Genomic DNA, 12,981 nt, shown 5'->3' with positions numbered 1-12,981 from the left:
GCTGCAAAGTCACACTGCAAAGAGGTGTGGGCGTGAGGAGAGGAGGTGGACTGTGGCTGTGGCTGCATCCCCCACACGGGAGGAAAAGCAGTGGCTGCAGTGGCTTTGATGGCGCGGCCTCAGAACCACACTCTGCCATTTCTGTAAGGCCCTGCTGGTTGCACTGCGTGGCCCTGCTCAGCATGGAAGGTGTGGATCACCGTGTGAGTGCCAGGAGGTGAGGATCGCTGGGGCCATCTAGGAGGTTGCCCAAGCTCGATCCTTAGCATTGTGCTTTTTCTAGATGAAAGCTAGTTCATCCGACCCACATATTCAGGTCATTGTCTGATGGAAGCTGAAGAGCCCCAGACACACTCCCTGAGCACTTGTCATGAGCCAGACACTGCCAGAAGCTCTGGGATGACACAGTCAGTGCACGTGACTCTCAGTGAACCCTCAGGTGTGCAGGAAACGTGACTGTCTTTTCTGTGTGTTTCCATTCAGCTGAGTGGAAGAAACGTGTGCTCAGTCAGTTCTGGACTTCATGCCCCATTTCCCTGGGGTCGTGTCACAGACAGGGCATTTGCAACTCTGCCTGGAAGGCGCAGAAAGAGGACCTCATGACTGTTTTCAGGCAAAGGTTGCCATGGATAAGAAGCACTTTGCATTGGCTGTGTAATGTGGAACAGCAAGCTAGCACGAGTTAGAGGCTTAAAGCAGCATCCGTGACCTCCCCGTTGTCTGTGGTCAGTGCCTGAGGCGCTCCCTGGACCTTCTCTCAGCCTGCAGTCGAGGTGTCCGTGGGCTGCTCTCCTCCCTCTGCGGACAGGATCTGCTTCCTCATGCACTCCCCAGGTCACTGGTGGGGTCAGCTCTGTGCTGGCTGCTGGCCTCTCTGCAGGGCAGCTTGCACCAACAGCCACTCCTTCGGGGCAATAAAGAAGAAAAGGCAGGGACGGTGGGGGAGAGTCAAGACGTAAGTCAGAGGCTTCCGAAACCTCGCCCTGGGAAGTGATATCCATCACCTTTGCTGTGTCCTATTCACTAGAAGTGAGCCACTGGGCTCCACCCACATTCGGGGAGAAGAATCGGGCATGGATGCAGGTGGACAGGGCCCAGCACCCTGAAGTCACCCTGCCCAGGCTGGCACGTGTGTCCCAAGAGTGTTGTATGAGGGTGGGCAACGTGGAAAACATGCACAGCTCATGTGACTATCAAAGGAATGACTAGTTTGTTTGTTTGTTTTTTGAGGCAGCGTCTCACTCTGCTGCCCAGGCTGCAGAGCAGTGGTGCGATAACAGCTCATTGTAGCCTTGAACTCCTGGGCTCAAGCGGTCCTCCCACCTCAGCCTCCCAAGTAGCTGGGACTACAGCTGTGTGTCACCATGCTTGGCTAATTAAATTTTTTTTTTCAGAGATGGGGTCTCACTGTGTTGCCCAGGTTGGTCTCAAAGCCCTGGGCTCAAGAGATCCTCCCGTCTCAGCCTTCCACAGTGCTGGGATTATAAGCATGGCCCACTGTGCCCAGCCTTAGAATGACAAGTTTTAAGTATTTGCCTAATTAAAGGGACAGCATTAAGGAAATCACTAGCCTCTTGCAACTGGAGCCAGAAGACAAGCCCCGAGCACTGCCCCTGAGTGCTGCCCCTGTGCTGCTGTTGGAGCGCTGCAAAGCCTGTCGCCCACTCCGGCGGGGCGTTGGGTGGCCTGCTATCAGAGCCAGCGAGCTCCCACTGGAATGGGGCTGGGGGAAGAGGTGCGAGGTTGTTGTGCCTGAAGAGCGGACATTTCCCCAACATCAGGTCCCTACCTAGTGAGCAGGAGACCCGCTTCAGCCAGGGGCTGCACAGGGGTTGGAGGAGCCCATCCAGGGAGCCAGCACCTGGAAGGCGGGGGGCATGTGTTGTTTTGTATGCCACAGGTCAGCCATCGCTGCAGGCTGATCTCCTTGCCTCCTGGGAGCCCGGGGAGGCCGTGGATGGCGGCCTCCCTCTGAGAGCGCTCCAGCCCTTTCCATGAGAATCCTCATGTCTTGGCAGGACCAAGGCAGGAGTGTTGAAGCCCCTACAGAGCTCCAAGAACAGCCTCATGGCTGGCTTAGGCCCCTGCTCCGGGACCATCTCTCTGCCAGCTCTTGTCTCCTCCCACCCCACAGATGGTCCACAGGACATCTGCTGTGCCACGATGGAAATTTCTGTAGCTGTGCCCCAGCCTGTCGCCAGTGCCGCATGTGGCTGTTGGGTACTAGAAACTTAGCTCATGAGACAGAGTATCCAAACTTTAACTTCACTAAATTAAATTGATCTTAGCGTTAGAGAAGTATTGAATTTAGCATAGCTAGTGGCTGCCATGTCAGATGGGGCAGCTAGCTGGCAGAGCCCTGTGCCCAACCTCTGGCTAAGGCCCAGCAGCTCCAGCATCGCCCTGGAGCTTACAGAAATCTCAAGCCTGAGGCCGTATCTCAGATCTTCAGCCTCAGAATCTGCGCTTTAACCAGCTCTTAGGTGATTTGGAAGCACATTAGATTGTAGGAGCCAGCTCGGCGTGGAGGGCAGAGGTCAGGGTATGGAGGGCAGGGGTCAGGGTGCCATGGCTTTATCTGTGCCACAGCCGAGGCTTAGTGAAACCACAAGGAAAAAAATTGGCCCTTCTGTTCTCCGCACCATGAGCTTTGTGACTGATCCGAGGCAGCGGGTGGGGGCGCTGCGCTGCTGTGGCAGGGAGGTCACGGGTGACAAGAACTGCCAGGGACGAGGCCACATGCGTTAATTCATTAAAATACAGTTAGCTAGGGAAGGCAGCATAGGATGTGGTTCTGTTCTTAACGAATTTCATCTGGATGGGGAGACAGATGTGTAAACATGGACTCGAAGGCTGGGGGAGCTGAAATCAGACAACAGGCGCTGGACGCGTCCTAACTACAGCTGGGTTTGGGGGTGGGGTTCCCGGAGGTGGCCTTGAGCCGGCCTTTCAGGTGGCTTTGCTTTCCTCTGGGAAAGCTGGAGTTCAGGAGCAGAAGGCCAGGTCGGGCCCTGGGGAAAGAAAACCCAGGAAGGAAAAAAGGAGCATGTGGGTGATGGATCTCCCTGGGACGCACGTTGTCTTTCTGGAGCCCCTGCACCTGCCGTCTGCTATGCTGGCATTCTGCTTCCAGCTCAGCCCTCCCTGCACAGGTGATCTCCGGTGGCTTTCCTGCCTCCAGGGCTCCAGCTGATTCATCTGCAGAGTGGAGAGCTTACCTACAGGGTGGCTGTGGCGAAGCAAGGCAACATCTGTTACAGCCCCTTGAAGCCAGGCTCAGATGTCTCTTTCTGCATGGAAAGTTCTTCCGTAGACAGTGGGACCTTGGAAGGCGGGGGGCGTGTGTTGTTTTGTATGCCATGGCCTAGCATCCGCTTGGCAAGGTGTCCTTTCTTAAGCATTTGTGGGCTTCTTTAACTTCCATGACAATTTTGTGCATATTTGCTATTTTCTGGGGTGGAGGGGCCCTAGCCAAACTCTCCCAAGGGCCCCTGTCTCCTCTAGTAGGTCAGGACCCACTGCTGGGTGTGCTCAGTGTTTTCCGAATTAATAATGATGAGTGAATAGGTGACGTCTAGAGATACAATTTTAACTCAGGGTACTGGCCGGACCAGGAAGGTGGGGGTTTCAGGCCCAGGCCAGTGGCCGGAGGCAGCTTTGTTAGGGGCAGGGAAGGGCCCTGGGACCAGCAGGGACCAAGCCTGGCTTCGGGCCGTGTGTGAGTGTCTTGCAGAGGCCTGCTTAGCTTCTCCGGGTAGGGACTGCTCCCCCTCTTACTTCCATCTCCCTGCAACCCTTGTGACATCATACAGGCACAGCCAATCTCTGGAAAGTTCCGTCTCTACCTCAGGCCTCTATACATTCTCTCTGAGCTGGCACTCAAGCACTGTGGGACCTTGGCTGGCTTCTGGGGAGCAAGAGATCCATTTGTGAGTACTGGATTTCTGACTCCTGGGTGAGCTGGAGTGTGGTTTATAAATACCTTGCTATCTTTAAGGTTGGCTTTGCCAAAAGAATAGGGTGACGGAGATGAATTTCAGTAATGCAATGAACGTTCGACACTTGGAAGGTGACAGAGGGTAGATGGTGGCAGATACCACTTTGTGCTGTCAAACTGTGTTGGTATCGGGCGTGGCCCAAACACCTGGAGGGGCCCCAGAGGCAGGTCAGGCTTCTGGGCCCCAGTCTCTGCTCTGCTTGGTTTCAAATCATGTGACTTTGGTCTTTTTTGTTTGTTTTGAGACGGAGTCTGGCTCTGTTGCCCAGGCTGGAGTGCAGTGGCCGGATCTCAGCTCACTGCAAGCTCCGCCTCCCGGGTTTACGCCATTCTCCTGCCTCAGCCTCCGGAGTAGCTGGGACTACAGGCTCCCGCCACCTCGCCCGGCTAGTTTTTGTATTTTTTAGTAGAGACGGGGTTTCACCGTGTTAGCCAGGATGGTCTCGATCTCCTGACCGCGTGATCCGCCCGTCTCGGCCTCCCAAAGTGCTGGGATTACAGGCTTGAGCCACCGCGCCCGGCCAACTTTGGTCTTTTTAAAAAAAAAATCTAAGGAGGCTGGGCATGGTGGCTCATGCCTGTAATCCCAGCACTTTGGGAGGCCGAGGTGGGTGGATTGCTTGAGTTGAGGAGTTTGAGACCAGCCTGGACAACAAAAATACAAAAATAGCCAGGCATGGTTGCGCGTGCCTGTGCTCCCAGCTACTTGGGAGGCTGACGTGGGAGAATTGCTTGAGCTCAGGATGGGTTTGGGGTGGAGGTTGCAATGAGCCAAGATCACGCCACTGTACTCCAGCCTGGATGACAGTGAGACCCTGTCAAAAAAAAAAAAAAAAAAAAAATCCAAAGAACTAAGGCCATGGTGAAGTAACCTATATTCAAAAGAAGAGTCACAACGCAGAACTAAATGTAAACATATACCAACAGTTGGCGGTGGCCAGGGGTCTTGTGCAGTTGACCTTGGGCTGCTCAGAGTCCCTGCTCAAGCTGCCTCTAGTTTTGTCCCAAACTTGAACAAACCGCTTCTATTATGTCACCATAAATCTCATACTTTCGGCCAAAGGCTTCTTCGGAACTTATCGACAGTGATGACAAAGTCCCTGAAGTTTTTCTTTTTTACGAGGGAGTAACTCTGCCATCAGCACAGCCTTCCCTGCTTGTCGGAGGAAGGGCTCTCTTTCCTGTGCTTCCTAGACTTGCCTGGTCATGCCTTTTCTTATTTTAAGGCTAATTCCAAAGTAAAAAATAGCGTGAGCACGACTTGACTGCATGAAATTTCATGATTCTGTTTTAGACAGTCATTGCCTCATCGCCTTGCTGTAACCCATGATAATGCTCCTTATTTGCGGTGATTAAGTTGAAATTTGCAGGCAAAGCTTTAGCATGTTCCTCAAACATCAGAGCTGACGCCGGGTCTGGTCTCAGCCACAGCAGAAAATGTATTTAAGGGCTCCCTTGAGCAGGCAATGGGAGGGGTTGTAGCAGTGGGCTCAGCAGCAGCTGCCACAGGCCATCTGAGCGCTGCCAGCGGGTGAGCTGGTGGCCTCAGCTGAGGTTGCATGGCTGCCTCCTTTCTTGCCTAGACCTTGGCTATTTTATGAACAGAAACGGCAGAAATGTCACGGCCCTTTTCATAGCAGACACTGGTTGGGCCTGTGCTGTGGCCTGGAGGCCTCTATGGTTTGGATATTTGTCCCCTCAAACCTCATGGTGAAATCTGATCCCCCCGTATTGGAGGTGGGGCCCAGTGGGAGGAGGCTGGGTCATGGGGGTGGATCCCTGGTGAATGGCTTGGTGCTCTTCTGCAGGTATTGAGACGGTTCTCGCTCTGTTAGTCCGGTGAGAGCTGCTTGTTAGGAAGCGCCTGGCGCCCTCTCCCACGCTTCCTCTCCTGCCCTGCGGTGTCTGAGGCCGGCTCCCCTCACCTCCCACCACGAGCGGAAGCAGCCTGAGGCCCTCGCTGGAAGCATACACTAGTGCTGTGCTGTCCCTACAGCCTGCAGAACCGTAAGCCAAGTAAACTCCTTTTCTTTGTGAATTGTCCAGCCTCAGGCATTCCTTCAGAGCAACACAAATAGGCTAAGACTTGGGAGGACACAGGTAACAAATTTTGCAATATTTGGGGAGATGAAGCTGCCTTTAGTGTTGTTATAAATAAAGTTTCGGTGCCGCAAAAGAAACAGCACTGGAATATAATTTTTTTTTTCTTCTCAGCAAGACAATGCACTTCTATAGAAGGGTGCGCCCTCGCAGCTGGAGCAATGGTGAGCGCACACCTGGACAAGGGAGGGGAAGGGGTTCTTATTCGTGATCACGTGGCCCCTGCTGCTGTGTGATTCCCCTATTGGCTAGGGTTAGACAGCACAGGCTAAACTAATTCCGATTGGCTAATTTAAAGAGAGCGATGGGGTGAGTGGTTTGGTGGGATAAATGGTTATGGCAGAGCAGGAAATCGGAATGAGTCAGGCTGGAGAATGAGTTGGGGCTGAGCAGGTGATCAAAAAAGGTTGCTTTATGAGGAAGTGAAGTTTAAAAGTAGAAGGCAAAGAATTGGACATACTGACATACTGATTCTTTGAAGAGAAACTTAGAACTCATATCTAACAGTGTTTTTTTTCCGTAATAAAGTGAGAGGGCCTGTGGTTTCAGACAGCATAGGCCTGGGGTCCAACTCATCTGCATTCACAACCTGTCCCACTCCCTGTTCATCAGCTGAATGCCATTGGGTGGGAGCCTCCGCCCCCTCTCTGAGCTTCTTAGCAATGGGTTTAATCATGTGTGACTCCAAGCCTTGGAGTACGGGAGACACGAGAACAAATACGGAGCTATAGAGTTGATGCTGAGAGACATCAGTTCTCTTCCTTCTGCTCCTGGCTCAGAGTACACATGTTTTGAAAACCATGCCAGGGATCTGACCTTAACGCAGCCAAGCATTTAGCTGCAGGGTCATTGGCAGAAAAGCCTCAAGCGGGGAATCAGAGAAGGCTTTAATTAAGCTTGGCCTGTGGGGGCTGCTGCCTGGGCTGGATCTGCTGTGAAACAAGAGAAGCTTGATGTTCTAGGAGAAATGCTTGGGGCCCAGGACCATCTGCTGGAGGGAAAAGAATGAGTGTTTCCGGAGAAACAGACCAGCACTGGGGCTCTTCCCTGGAATTCAGGTTAAGTGTCCTGGGCTTGTGAACCAGGCACGAAAGATGTTGCACGTCTTTGCTTTGAGAAGCTGTCAAGGATCATTGCCCCCTCAGCCCAAACCTCTTACCACCTCTCCGACCACGCCTTTCACTTTGGTAGTGATTGATAACTCTTCTTGGTTGTTGAGAAGTTTGGATGAAAAGCTTCAGGTGTGTATTATAGTTTCATGTTGCTGTTATTACAGGTCCTTAGTGTCTCACAGAATGCAGATTTCTGATCTCATGGTCTGTTTGGCAGACCTCCAGGTAGGCTCATTGGATCCCTCTGCTCTGGGTTTCATGAGGCTGAAATCAAAATACAGTGGGCTGAGTTCCCCCCAGAGGCTCTGGGAGCATCCTCATCAGCCTTGCTGGGGTTGTGGGCAGAATCCAGCTCCTTGAGGTTCCCTGTCCTTGCTGGCAGCAGGAGGACCCACGCTGACCTCCCAAGGCCTCTCTTAAGTCTCTGCTCATGAGCCCTGAGCTTCAGAGCTCAGCCATGGTGTGGCTTCTGTCTTTCGAAGCCTGATTCAGAGTCACACTTGGGTTCTTTCTGACTTCCCTTTCTGCTCCACGGTTCTCTGTTTCCAGCCAGAGAAAGTCGCCTGCTTTTAAGGCCTTGTGTGATGACGCTGGGCCCACCCAGATCACCCAGAATTACCCAGGCCCATCTTAGCATCTGTGGCTTCATTGTGTCTGCAAATTCTGCTTTGCATATATGGCGAGAAATACACAGGTCTCAGGATTAGGGAGCGCGCATTCTGGAGCACATCCTGCTCACCACAGGGCGGAAGTGTTCACTCCAAGGCCCTGCAGGCAGGTTATTTGAAATCAGCACATCCCTAGTCACAAGTGGATGCTTTAGGAATTAATGGCTGATGAGATATAGGGACTAATTTCAAGGCACCACCTGCAGCAGAACCTATGTTACAGCATGAAGAACCCCGATATTCTTTATATATATATATTTTTTGTTTTACAAATGTATTGGGCACATGTGAAAGTGTGTTATGTGTATATGATGGATGGTGATCAGCCCAGGGCATTTAGGGTGTGCGTTACCTGAGTACAATCCATTCTTGTAGCTTGCAGTCACCCCACTCTCAAAAGAGAATAGCTCATGACACATAAAACTGATATGAAATCCAAATTTCAGTGGCCATAAATAAAGTTTCGCTGGAACACAGCCGCCCTTGTTTACTTATGTAACGTCTGAAGCTGCTTTGTGCTGCAGTGGCGAGGAGATGTAGACCTGCAAAGTGTTTATTACCGGGGCGCCTGGCAAGGCTGCAACTCCCAGTGTGGTAGAAGAGCACTAGCTTCGGAGTCAGAGGAAGACGTGAGTTCACTTTCCGTGAGGAGTATGGAAACATGGTGCCCGCACTGTAAGGTGGTTTTAGCGGCAGAAATATCATTGTACCCAGCACTCCCATTACTGTGTATATACCCAAAGGAATATAAATCATTCTATTATAAAGACACATGCAGGCACCTGTTCACTGCAGTACTGTCCATGATAGCAAAGACATAGAACCAACCTAAATGCTCATCAATGATAGACGGATAAAGAAAACATGGTACGTATACACCATGGAATATTACGCAGCCATAAAAAGAACGAGATCATGTCCTTTGTAGGAACATGAATGGAGCCGGAAACCATTATCCTCAGCAAACTAACGCAGGAACAGAAAACCAAACACCGCCTGTTCTCACTTGTAAGTGGGAGCTGAACAAGAACACATAGACATGTTATGGGGAACATCACACACTGGGGCCTGTCGGAGGGTGGGAGGAGGGAGAGCATCAGGAAGAATAGCTAATGGGTGCTGGGCTTAATACCTAGGTGATGGGGTGATTGTCATGTGTGTCCGTGTGAAGAGACCACCAAACAGGCTTTGGGTGAGCAATAAAGCTTTTTAATCACCTGGGTACAGGCGGGCTGAGTCTGAAAAGAGAGTCAGCGAAGGGAGATAAGGGTGGGGCCGTTTTATAGGATTTGGGTAGGTAAAGGAAAATTCCAGTCAAAGGGGGGTTGTTCTCTGGCGGGCAGGAGTGGGGGTCACAAGGTGCTCAGTGGGGGAGTTTTTGAGCCAGGATGAGCCAGGAAAAGGAGCTTCACAAGATAATGTCATCGCTTAAGTCAAGGACCAGCCATTTTCACTTCTTTTGTGGTAGAATGTCATCAGTTAAGGCGGGGCAGGGCCTTTTCACTTCTTTTGTGATTCTTCAGTTACTTCAGGCCATCTGGGCCTATACGTGCAAGTCACAGGGGATGCGATGGCTTGGCTTGGGCTCAGCGGCCTGACAATGACCTGTGCAGCAAACCACCATGGCACATGTTTACCTGTGGAACAAACCTGCACACCCTGCACACGTACCCCTGAACTTAAAATAAAAGTTGGAAAAAAAGACTCTGTGTCAGAAACAGTATCTGCCTGGCGCAGGTGGGTCGTCAATGGTAAGTAGCCCATTGAAGTAGATGGTTTTGCAGTGTGATCGAGGGTTTCCTGCATTGATGAACGGCTATTGAAGATTTCTAGGATCACTGCTAAAAATTGGTGTTACTTCTAAGGTCATTAACAAGAAAGGATATTGAAATAATGGATCCTTTTCTATAACATGCACAAGGATATGCTTTGTAAAACCACACACCTGCGCTGTCTGATGGAACTTTCTGTAATGATGGAAAATCTCTTCTGTGCCGTTCAGCACAGTCGCCATCAGCCACATGTAACTTCCTAGCATGTAAAATGCAGCTCACATGACTGAAAGAACTGGATTTTGAATGTCATTAGATTTAAATTTAAATACCACGTATGGCAAGTGGTTCCCATGTCAGTGCAACCATGGCACACGTAGACAACCACTGCGGGCAGCAAACAGCGTGAGGCTCGTGCCCAGCACCGCGTGGTGGGCATCTCTCTTAGTCTGTCTTTTTTGCCTAAAGACAAAGTAGTAGAAAAGGATATGAGTGGCGCAGAGCAAACGGTGGCTGAATTTTATACTCCTGCCACCACTTTGCCACCCTGCTGCTTCTATTAAATGGAAGCAGTTTATTCAACCGGAGGTGAATGTGCCTTTGAAACTTATCTCTATGGTGCCTCCTCTGCAGGATTTTACAAGGGTCTGTTTGCGTTGCTTTTATCTCAAGGTAACACATTTTAAGCACATGTGAGTAGCAGAGTCTCAACTGCAAATGGAACTTGGCCAAGAGAATAATAAAAACAGTTTAAGGAAATACTTCTTGGAAGCTGCTGAAAAGGTCCCTTTGCAACTCCTGTTCTCTAGAGAAGCTTGCAGGCACAGGGGTCAGTGAGTCACATTGACTTGTAGGAAGCCTGAGGACAAAGGCTATGGAGAATTTTTCACCCCAATTTAAATTCATTTCTGCCAATTAAGGCAGATGTTTCTGGCCAGGTGTTGTGACTCATGCCTGTAACCCCAGCATGTTGGGAGGCTCAGGTGGGAGGATCGCTTCAAAATAGGAGTTCAAGACCTGCCTGGGCAACATGGTGAGACCCTGTCTCTACAAAAAATGTAAAACTGTGGTTTGGTGTGGTGGTGCCAGCTGTCATCCCAGCTACTCAGAGGCTGAGGTGGGAGGACCACTTGAGCCCAGGAGTTTGAGGATGCAGTGAGCTATGATCGCGTCACTGCACTCCAGCCTGGGCAACAAAGGAAGACTCTGTCTCCAAAAAAAAAAAAAAAAAAAAAAAAAACCAAAAAACAACCAAAATCCCCCCAAACCAGATGTTTCCAAATGCTAGATTTCATTTGAAAAAATAAACTTAGTCTCGAAAACTGTTATGACTTTTGAGGTACCACAAATGGCACCTCAAATATATGTAAATATATACTTATATATGAAAAGATTTGTAATGAGGTTGAGGAAAGTGTGTTCACCGAGTTTGAATAACAGGTTTCATGAGTCAGCCTGCCTGTTGACCCTGGGTGGCGCCTGTGGCAGCGAGACGGATCCTGGAAAGGTCCTGTCTGCTTGACGGCATCAGCTGTAGATGGCATCACTACACTGACTAATGTTTTCTGAAGATGAGCTTTTAACTTATATATTTCCCAAAGAGAAACATTTCCAGAGGGAGCATTCTTTTCCCTTTTTTTTTTCTGAAGTACTGAGTTGAAGTGTTTTTTATTTTATTTTAAGTTCTGGGATACATGTGCAGATATGCATGTTTGCTACATAGGTAAATGTGTGCCGCGGTGGTTTGCTGCACAGATCAACCCATCATCTAGGTATTAATCCCCACATGCATTAGCTATTTGTCCTGATGCTCTTCCTCCCCGCAGCCTACTGATAGGCCTGAGTGTGTGATGTTCTGCTCCCTGTGTCCGTGTGTTCTCATTGTTCAGCTCCCACTTATGAGTGAGAACATGTGGTGTGTGGTTTTCTGCTCCTGCATTAGTTTGCTGAGGATAATGGCTTCCAGATCCACCCATGTTCCTGCAGAGGAAATGACCTCATTCCTTTTTACTGCTGCATGGTGTTCCATGGTGTATATGTACCACATTTTCTTTATCCAGTCTATCACTGATGGGCATTTGGGTTGATTCCGTGTCTTTGCTATTGTGAATAGTGCTGCAATGAACACAATGTGTGCATTTATCTTTATAGTAGAACTATTTATATTCCTTTGGGTATATACCCAGTCATGGGATTCTGGGTGAAATTGAAGTGTTTTACTGCCTAAGTTGAGTGTGAGCTTCAGTGGGGTGGGGCTACACAGAATGAAGCGTGGAGGCTGCAGGTACCTTGAGAAAGGGTGTAAATGCTTTTCTCTTCTTTTGATCTCTTTCTCTGTTGAATTTACAGCCTCTGCTACATGCGTGTGAGATGGAATGCTCTGTGTAGGTTATTGGAGGCACACCAAAGGCCAGCCTGCACCTCCGGTGCCCTCTGCTTCCCAGGGAAGCTGATCAATACAGACGGAGTGGGTCATGCCCCACGTTACCAGGACCCCTGGCTTCACACATCACACGGGGGTGGCTGGGAGGGAACATTACATTATTGACTTAGCAAAATGCTTGAGTGCTCTGTACCGGGGCATAGTGAGCTTGCTGGAGCTGATGGGGAAAAAGTTAAGCTGTTTCCAGAGAACCGTTGGTGTATCCAGTGTTCCATAATGACTTAGCGTATCACGTCGTCGGCAAGCCTCTGCTGTGTGCCCGTGACTGGCCCGGCGCTGCGTGATTTTGCATGGAACAGGGGACGATGATGAAGAGCTGTGTGCAGGGGGAGCCCGGGGCCTTGGTGAGACCCACAGGCCAAAGCCAGGCTGCTTAGTCTATAAGCTGCCCATGCTGCAGCCTCAGCATCTACACCCTTCAACCCACAGCCTCCCCACCGTGCTCAGCCAGGCTAGTGCTGGGACACAGCAAACAGGGCACCGCACAGTAGCATCACCCAGCCGTGATGAGTGGGCCGCAGTGTTGCTAAGAGCTCTGTGAAGAAGCCAGTCTGTAGGTTGTGTGTCTGTGTGGCAGTTTAGCGCTGTTTGAAATTCTGCATTGCATGGTGGGGGTGACTGTGGTGGGTGGACTCTGCACCGTAATCTTTTTGGAGCTTTTCCAGCACAGTCCAGTCAAATTCTCTTTGATGACAGGCCTGTTTCAGACCTGTGCTGCTCAGCAGGGAGACCGTAGGCCTGGGGGGCACAGGAAATGTGCCCAGAGCAAAGGAGGAACTGGATTTTGAGTTGTATATAATTTCAAGTAACTGAAGTTAAAATTTGTTAAATACCCAGGTGTGGCCAGTGGCTTCCAGATTGGACAGTGTGGGTCAGCAAAGGCACCGTC

General features: G+C 50.4%; 1 protein-coding gene across 1 annotated transcript in view; it reads left to right on the top strand.

Moving 5' to 3' along the window:
• The first annotated feature begins 3,856 nt into the window (after window positions 1-3,856).
• The window catches only part of ALLC (allantoicase), a 45,835-nt gene continuing 36,710 nt past the window's right edge, over window positions 3,857-12,981 (top strand). Inside the window, 1 exon segment of the mRNA XM_011960949.1 lies at window positions 3,857-3,955. The gene's annotated coding sequence lies outside the window, so the exon portion shown is untranslated.

This window comes from Colobus angolensis, unplaced genomic scaffold, assembly GCF_000951035.1.
Source record: "Colobus angolensis palliatus isolate OR3802 unplaced genomic scaffold, Cang.pa_1.0 Scaffold53, whole genome shotgun sequence".
Taxonomy (NCBI): domain Eukaryota; kingdom Metazoa; phylum Chordata; class Mammalia; order Primates; family Cercopithecidae; genus Colobus; species Colobus angolensis.
This window is presented reverse-complemented; position numbering and strand designations above follow the sequence as displayed.